The sequence below is a fragment of the Ranitomeya variabilis genome, chromosome 5, assembly GCF_051348905.1.
Source record: "Ranitomeya variabilis isolate aRanVar5 chromosome 5, aRanVar5.hap1, whole genome shotgun sequence".
In the NCBI taxonomy this organism is placed as follows: Eukaryota; Metazoa; Chordata; class Amphibia; order Anura; family Dendrobatidae; genus Ranitomeya; species Ranitomeya variabilis.
Window position 1 is genome coordinate 595,971,712 of NC_135236.1, and position 9,908 is coordinate 595,981,619.

Here is a 9,908-nt window from a genome sequence, read left to right on the forward strand (position 1 = left end):
TGCAGGATCCTTTTTTTTTGTCCGCCGTTTCCGTTTTTTCAGCCGGATCCGGTTTTTATTCCGCCGGATCCTTTTTTTATTCCGCCAGATCCATTTTTTTCTGCTGAATCTGTTTTTTTCCGCCGGATCTGCTTTTTTCTCATAGAGTTGTATTAGTGCCAGGTTGCACCTGATGGCCACATGTTCCATCCGTTTTTTGCAGGATCCGTTAAAAAAAGCTGTTTCCACCAGACGGAAAACACATACAGAGGAACGTTTTTTCTGTCCGGCGAAAAAACGCACAGTGACGGGTCCGGCAAAAAATGTATGAAACTGAGATGTGAAATGATGAATCCGGCCTCCGAATCCATTTTTTCATGCATGTTTCCATTCAAGTCATGCACATATTGCGTTTATTTATTTATTTATTTCCAAAAACTGCATCAAAAACTGCATCAAAACTGCATCAAAACTACATCATAACTACACCAAAAACTGCATCAAAACTGCACCAAAAACTGCATCAAAAACCACACCAAAAACCGCACCAAAAACTGCATCAACAACTGCAACAAAAACTGCACCAAAAACTGCATCAAAACTGCATCAAAAACTGCATCGAAAACTGCATCAAAAACTGCACCAAAAACCTGCATCAAAACTGCATCAAAAACTGCACCAAAAACAGCATCAAAAACCTGCACCAAAAACTGCATCAAAAACAGCATCAACAACAGCAACAAAAACTGCATCAAAATCTGCAAAAAAATCTGCACCAAAAACTGCATCAAAAACCGCGCCAAAAACTGCATCAAAAACAGCATCAAAAGCTGCATCAAAACCGCACCAGTTTTTGATGCAGGCTTTTGATGCAGTTTTTGGTGCCGTTTTGATGCGTTTTTGATGTAGTTTGGTGCAGTTTTTGGTGCGGTTTTTCATGCCGTTTTTGATGCAGTTTTTAGTGCAGTTTTTGGTGCGGTTTTTGATGCAGTTTTTGGTGCAGTTTTTGGGTTTGTGCACATGCTGTTGATTTTGCTTCGGATCCGCTGCGGATTTGACGCTGCGGATCCGCAGCAGTTTTCCCAAAGTTTACATTACCATGTAAACCTATGGGAAAAAAAAACGCTGTGCACAGGCTGCAGAAAAATCCGTTTGGAAATGCAGTGCATTATTTTCCGCAGCAGGTCACTTGTTTGTGCGGATTCCGCAGCGGTTTTCAACCAGCACCAATAGGAAAGTGCAGTTGAAAACCCGCAGAGGAATCTGCAGAAGAAACCATGTGAAAATCCGCAGTGAAAACCGCAGTGGTTTTGCACTGCGGATTTTCCAAATCCGCTCTGGAAAAATCCGCAGCAGAATCCGCAACGTGTGCACATACCCTTTGGTGCAGGTTTTTGGTGCGGCTTTTGATGTGGTTTTTGATGCAGTTTTTGGTGCAGTTTTGATGCAGGTTTTTGGTCCGATTTTTGATGCAGTTTTTGGTTCAGGTTTTTGGTGCGGTTTTTGATGCGGTTTTTGGTGCAGTTTTGATGCAGTTTTTGGTGCAGTTATGATTAGTGTTGAGCATTCCGATACCGCAAGTATCGGGTATCGGCCGATACTTGCGGTATCGGAATTCCGATACCGGGATTCCGATACTTTTGTGGTATCGGGTATCGGTATCGAAACAACATTAATGTAAAAATGTGTAAAAGAGAGAATTAAAATAAAAAATATTGCTATGCTCACCTCTCCGACGCAGCCTGCACCTTACCGAGGGAAGCGGCAGCGTTCTTTGTTTAAAATTCGCGCTTTTCTTTCCTTACGTGAAGTCCCGGCTTTGTGATTGGTTGCGTCGCAGTCACATGGGCGACGCAACCAATCACAGCAAGCCGTGACGTAATTTCAGGTCCTCAAGGATTTTAAAATTACGTCCCGGCGTTGTGATTGCTTGCGTCGCAGTCACATGGGCGACGCAACCAATCACAGCAAGCCGTGACGTAATTTCAGGTCCTTAAGGATTTTAAAATTACGTCCCGGCTTTGTGATTGGTTGCGTCGCAGTCACATGGGCGACGCAACCAATCACAAGCCGTGACGTCACGGGAGGCTGGACACGCGCGCATTTTAAAATGCGCGCTTGTCCAGCCTCCCGTGACGTCCCGGCTTGTGATTGGTTGCTTCGCGGTCAACCAATCACAAGCCGGGAGGCTGGACACGCGCGCATTTTAAAATGCGCGCTTGTCCAGCCTCCCGTGACGTCCCGGCTTGTGATTGGTTGCTTCGCGGTCAACCAATCACAAGCCGGGAGGCTGGACACGCGCGCATTTTAAAATGCACGCTTGTCCAGCCTCCCGTGACGTCCCGGCTTGTGATTGGTTGCTTCGCGGTCAACCAATCACAAGCCGGGAGGCTGGACAACGCGCGCATTTTAAAATGTCTGTAGCCAGCTTCCCTCTCCCATAGAGGCACAATTGCTTACAGCTGCAGTAACAGCATTTCGTAGAGCGTCACTTCACTGCAGAGTAGAACGCAGACCAAACAGGACGCTTATAATCCATGGGCAGTCCGGAAGTAAAAAAGGGTTGTCCATGTTTGAGGACTTTCTTTTTTTTTTTACGTAAATGCATGTTTGCATTTTGGCTTTTTAAAATGCGCGCGTGTCCAGCCTCCCGGCTTGTGATTGGTTGATCGCGACGCAACCAATCACAAGCCGGGACGTCACGGGAGGCTGGACAAGCGCGCATTTTAAAATGCGCGCGTGTCCAGCCTCCCGTGATGTCACGGCTTGTGATTGGTTGCGTCGCCCATGTGACTGCGACGCAACCAATCACAAAGCCGGGACGTAATTTTAAAATCCTTAAGGACCTGAAATTACGTCACGGCTTGCTGTGATTGGTTGCGTCGCCCATGTGACTGCGACGCAACCAATCACAACGCCGGGACGTAATTTTAAAATCCTTGAGGACCTGAAATTACGTCACGGCTTGCTGTGATTGGTTGCGTCGCCCATGTGACTGCGACGCAACCAATCACAAAGCCGGGACTTCACGTAAGGAAAGAAAAGCGCGAATTTTAAACAAAGAACGCTGCCGCTTCCCTCGGTAAGGTGCAGGCTGCGTCGGAAAGGTGAGTATAGCAATATTTTTTATTTTAATTCTTTATTTTACACATTAATATGGTTCCCAGGGCCTGAAGGAGAGTTTCCTCTCCTTCAGACCCTGGGAACCATCAGGAATACCATCCGATACATGAGTCCCATTGACTTGTATTGGTATCGGGTATCGGTATCGGATTGGATCCGATACTTTGCCGGTATCGGCCGATACTTTCCGATACCGATACTTTCAAGTATCAGACGGTATCGCTCAACACTAGTTATGATGCAGTTTGATGCAGTTTTGATGCAGTTTTTGGTGCGGTTTTTGCGCGGTTTTGATGCAGTTTTTGGAAATAAATAAATAAATGGAAAATGTGCATGATTTGAATGGAAACATGCATGAAAAAACGGATTCGGAGGCCGGATTCATCATTTCACATCTCAGCTTCATACATTTTTTGCCGGATCCGTCACTGTGCGTTTTTTCGTATGTGTTTTCCGTCCGGCGGAAACAGCTTTTTTGACGGATCCTGCAAAAATGGATGAAATGTGTGGCCATCAGGCGCAATCCGGCGCTAATACAAATCTATGAGAAAAATCTGTATCCGGCTGAAAAAACGGATCTAACAAATGTGCTCGCAGGATGCGTTTTTCTACCCATAGACTTGTACTAGCGATGGATCGTGACGGATGTCCACACGTCGCATCTGTCGTGCAACGGATCCGTTGTGTTTTGGCAGACCATTGGCACGAAAAAATATTCAAGTGAACGTTTATGTCCGTCGCATCCACCATTTTCTACCGTGCATGCGCGGATGAAACTCCGCCCCCTCCTCCCCGGACTTCAGAATGGGCAGCAGATGCATTGAAAAACTGCATTCGCTGCCCACATCGTGCACAAATTTCACAACGTGCGTCGGTACGTCGGCCCGTCGCATAGCGATGGACCCATTCCGACGCAAGTATGAAAGAGGCCTTAATGAGCGTTACATTTTTTAAAAAATGGAAAAAACAGCGTGGGCTCTCGTGCAATTTTTTGCACCAGAGGGGGAAAGCCGACGGCCGGGGGCCAATATTTGTAGCCTGCTATGAATATCAGCCTGCAGCTCTCTGCATAGCCTTTACTGGCTATTAAAATATAGGGGGACCCCAAAAAAATGACGTGGGGTCCCCCTATATTTTATAGCCAGAAAGGCTATGCAGACAGCTGCGGGCTGATACTCATAGCCTAGAGAGGGGCCATGGATATTGGCCCCCCCGGCTACAAATACCAGTCCGTAGCCACCCAGGAAATGGGCACTTAGCCCCTCTCTTCTCACTCCCGTGTAGCGGTGGGATATGGGGTAATAAGGGGTTAATGTCACCTTGCTATCGTAAGGTGACATTAAGCCGGGTTAATAATGGAGAGGCGTCAATAAGACACCTATCCATTACTAATCCAATAGTAGTAAAGGGTTAATAAAACACACACACATTAGGAAAAAAGTATTTTAATATTCTTGATTTCACCATACTTACCATACTTTAGCGCCTGCAAAAAACGTGAAATAATAAACCGCACACTACCTGTCCGCCGTAGTCCAATTAATAACGAGTGTCCGATGACTATCTCCCCTATAGAACAGTGACATCTGGTGATGTCACTGCTCTATAGGACCTTCAGTGACACACTGACAGGAGACAATGGCTCCTGCAGTGCATCACTGAACTATAGTAACCTCTGAGTCTCACTTTATGGCAATTGCTGTGTGGGAAAATTTCTCACACAGCAATTGCATAAAGTGAGACTAGGGACTATTTTTTTTTACAGCGGTGGAGGAATACAGTGCAGAAGGATACCTTCCTCCCGTCATTGTGTTCTAGAGCCCCTGGAGAGCGGTCGCATCAGCTGATGCTGCCGATCTCCACAGGAGATCGTCGTGGGACACTCGTGGATTTCTGCGGACAGGGAGTATATTGGTTTTTTGCTATTTTAATCTTTTTTACAGATGACACTGGCTTCGGGGAGCAAAGTGACAAGTAATGGTGAGTATGAACTCTATGTTTAATGTACTCTATTTCTATAGGTATGTATTGTCTGTAATGTATGAATGTATTGTAAGTAGTATGTATGTAGTATGTATGTATGTATATGTAGTATGTGTGTATGTAGTATGTATGTAGTATGTATGTATGTAGTATGTATGTATGTAGCATGTATGTAATGCATGCAGTATGTATGTAGTATGTATGTAGTATGTATGTATGTAGTATGTAAGTAGTATGTACGTATGTATGTAGTATGTATGTAGTATGCATGTACTGTATGTATGTATGTAGTATGTATGTAGTATGTATGTAATGTATGTAGTATGTATGTAGTATGTATGTAATGTATGTAGCATGTATGTAGTATGTATGTAGTATGTATGTAATGTATGTAGTATGTATGTAATGTGTGTAGTATGTATGTAGTATATATGTAGTATGTATGTATGTAGTATGTATATGTGTATTATGTATGTTGTATGTATGTAGCATGTAGTATGTATGTAGCATGTATGTAGTATGTATGTAGCATGTATGTAGCAGGTATGTAGCATTTATGTAGCATGTAATATGTATGTAGTATGTAGCATGTATGTAGCATGTAGTATGTATGTAGTATGTATGTAGCATGTATGTAGCATGTAGGTAGCATGTAGGTAGCATGTAGTATGTATGTAGTATGTAGCATGTATGTAGCATGTAGTATGTATGTAGTATGTAGCATGTATGTAGCATGTTTGTAGTATGTATGTAGTATGTATTTAGTATGTATGTAGTATATACATAGTATGTCTGTAGCATGTATGTTGTATGCATGTAGTATGTATGTAGCATGGATGTAGCATGTATGTAGCATGGATGTAGCATGGATGAAGTATGTATGTTGTATGTATGTAGTATGTATGTAGTATATACATAGTATGTAGCATGTTTGTAGCATGTATGTAGCATGTATGTAGCATGTATGTAGTATGTACTGTATGTAGCATGTATGTAGTATTTTTTTTACATTCAACACATTAGCCGGATGATGGGACTACTACTGTCCCATCATTAGCTAATGTGTCAATCACTGTCATTGTAGCAGGCATCGTCCGATGGGACTTGTAGTCCTATCGGACGATGCCTGCACAGACACAAAGACCCCCCGGCAGCCCGCACAGACTCCCGAGAGGCCCATACAGACCCCCGAGAGGCCTGGACAGACCCCCTGCAGGCCGCACAGACCCCCGAGAGGCCGAACAGACCGCCGGCAGGCCACACAGACCCCCCGGCAGCCCGCACAGAGCTCTGGCAGGCACGCACAGACCCCCTCATGGTCCCGCACAGACACCGCCCACAAAGAGACATGCAGTCTCCACCCACGCACCGCCTACAGTCCATTATAGTGCATTATTGCACTATGGGAACTTCTGATTCCGGTATCTGATATCGCAAAAATATCGGAAGTCGGTATTGGAATTCCGATACAGCGAATATCGATGATACCCGATATTTGCAGTATCGGAATGCTCAACACTAATTGTGGCCCGCTGAAATGAAATGGTGAGGGATGGGAAGGAGAAGATTTTTACACTTTATAGTGGATTTATGCTTAGAAATCCTGTCATGAATAGGTTGCGATGTTTCGCCTATATAGAGAAGGCCACAAGGGCATTTGATTAGGTACACTACGTATGATAATTTGCAGGTAAAATACTCATGAATATTGAATGGCTTCCCAGAAAAGGGGTGTGTAAATGTATCACCTTTGAGCACATTGTTGCACTGTATACAATGCAAACATGGAAAGGTGCCTTTCCTTGGGTTCTGTAGGAACCGTTGTTTCGGTATACTGGATTTCTGGATTTCGTGCCCATATCTGCTTTCACTAAAGAGTCCTTTAGGTTAGGTGCCCTTTTGAAACATGGAAGGAACAGATTTTGAAATTCCTGGACATCTGGGTAGGCGGTTGATAACAAGTGCCAGTTCTTCCAAATGGACTTATGTAAAATATAGGCAAAAGGGTGAAAGCTGTGCACAAAGGGAATCCAATTCAAGGATTGTTTGGCTGACTGTGTAGGGGCATTATAAGATTCGGTTAGCACCTGTGAGGGGTAACCCCTTTCTTTAAATTTTGTAGTCATCTCATTAAGCCTGTGATGTCATGTATCTGTATCCGAGACAATATGTCTTACTCTCTGGTACTGAGATTTCGGTATTGCCCGTTTTGTTGCAGGGGGGTGGAGACTATGGAAATGTAGTATACTGTTCCGATCTGTCTCCTTAACATATAGATCGGTAGAGAGGATTCCTCTAGGATCTTTGATCACCATTGTGTTCAAGTAGTTAATACGATAGGGATCATGGCCCATTGTGAATTGTACCCCAGGCCATGAGGTATTCAGGAGATGAAAGAACATTGTGAGTGTCTTTGAAGAGTCCCCCATATACAAAAGACATCATCAATGTAGCTTTTCCATACAATTACGTTCTCTCGAAAAAGTGCTTGTTTGTAAATGATATTTTCCTCAAAATCAGCCATATAGGCGTTTGCGTACAGGGGTGCTACGTTGGACCCCAATGCGGTCCCCCATATCTGCAGGTAAAAATTGTCCTGGAACAAAAAGAAATTTGAGGTGAGCATTAGGCGGAGTAGATCTATGCAAAGATCCACCTGGTCTCCATCCATTTCTGTCGATCTTAGAAGGCAGGATGTTGAGTTAATTCCCTCATTATGGGGGATGGAGGTATACAGGTCATTCACGTCCAGTGTGACTAGTGTGACATCCGGTGGGATGGTATGTATACCTTGAATGACAGGAAGAGAGGAAGGCACCAGTGTCTATGATGAAGGAGTCAGTTTTTTGAATGATGGGCATCAAAATTTTTCCTAAAAAGATGGCCACGGGTGACAGGATGGAGTTAGTAGACACGACAATAGGTCTACCAGGGGGAGTAGGAGTCAGCCACAGAAGAAAAACACCTTCAGGAACTTCCTAAAGGACCAATGGGATTTGCTGCAGTATCCAAGCATGTGACCCTTGATCTCCAACAAGAGAACTTGCCCTGGGCATGCTCAGAAAGGGAAGAGCAGGACTTAGTCACAAACGCGTCTGCTCGCCGCTGCCCAGTACTGGCTAGGGTTGAGCGAAACGGGTCGGCCATTTTCAGAAGTCGCCGACTTTTGGCAAAGTCGGGTTTCATGAAACCCGACCCGACCCCTGTGTGGGGTCGGCCATGAGGTCGGCGATCTTCTGAATCTGGTATCGGAATTCCGATACCGAGTTCCGATATGTTTGCGATATCGGGAATCGGTATTGGAATCCATATTTAAGTGTTAAATAAAGAATCAAAATAAAAAATATTGATATACTCACCCTCGGACGCGCCCTGGTACTAATCGGCAGGCTTCCTTCCTAAGAATGAGCGCGTGAATGACCTGCGGTGACGTCGCGGCTTGTGATTGGTCGCGAGCAGTCACATGGACAAGCCGCGACGTCATCTAAGGTCCTTCACGCGCTCATTCTTAGGAAGGAAGGCTGCCAGAAAGAAGCAGGGCGCGTCCGAGGGTGAGTATATACCTAATAGGAATATACTCACCCTCGGACGCACCCTGCTTCTTTCCGGCAGCCTTCCTTCCTAAGAATGAGCGCGTGAAGGACCTTAGATGACGTCGCGACTTGTCCATGTGACCGCTCGCGACCAATCGCAAGCCGCGACGTCACCGCAGGTCATTCACGCGCTCATTCTTAGGAAGGAAGCCTGCCGATTAGTACCAGGGCACGTCCGAGGGTGAGTATATCAATATTTTTTATTTTTATTCTTTATTTTACACATTAATATGGATCCCAGGGCCTGAAGGAGAGTTTCCTCTCCTTCAGACCCTGGGAACCATAGTATCCCATTGCACTGCATTGGGTTTCGTGTTTCGGCCGACCACGACTTTTTTATAGGATCGGCCGATTTCACTCGACCCGACTTTTGAGAAAGTCGGGTTTCGTGAAACCCGACCCGATCCTATAAAAATAAAAGTCGCTCAACCCTAGTACTGGCTACAATGGCAGAAGCTGGAAAGGCAGCAGTAACCAGTTGTCCAGTATCAGCCTGAGCTAGACGCTGGGACCGACGTCTCCGCTGAGCAGACTCCACTGCAGCTGGAGAAGAATGGGAGACTGCAGTGGAGATGGTTCGAGATTCTCCCTGTGCAGAGGCGGGATCTCGACACCTAACATTACCCCTCCTCCTAGGGCCCCCCTCCTTGGACCTCGCTACGCTTGAAGGCAGCAATGAGATGTGGAGCTCGAATGTGCTCAGCAGGCTCCGAGGACCTGTCCTCTGGGCCATAACCCTTCCAATCCACCAAATATAATAATGTAATCGTCCGTAGATGAACCCGATGTCCTGGCAGATGACTCGGAAATCCGGTACATGTATACGGGCTTAAAGAGGGACACATGAAAGGTGTCGGTGATACCCAGGCGTGGAGGAAGGGCCAGACGGTAGACCACAGGGTTAACCTGTTCGAGGACCTTGAAGGGACCCAAGTAGTGAGGTGCAAACTTAGTGGACTCAACTCGCAGCCTGTTACGGGCGGAGAGCCACGCCAAGTCACCAGGAACAAAGGTCAGAGCGGGGCACCGATGAGCATCGGCGGAGGTCCTCATTCTCTCATTGGAGGCCCGAATGGCATCCTGAGTGCGGTCCCAAATGTCCCGTGCCTCCACAGCTCAGTCTGCCACCCTGGAGTCAGCGGAAGACATGGGCATGGGCACAGGGACACGCGGATGCTGGCCGTAATTTAGGAGGAATGGAGTCTGACTGGTGGAGTCGGCTACAGCGTT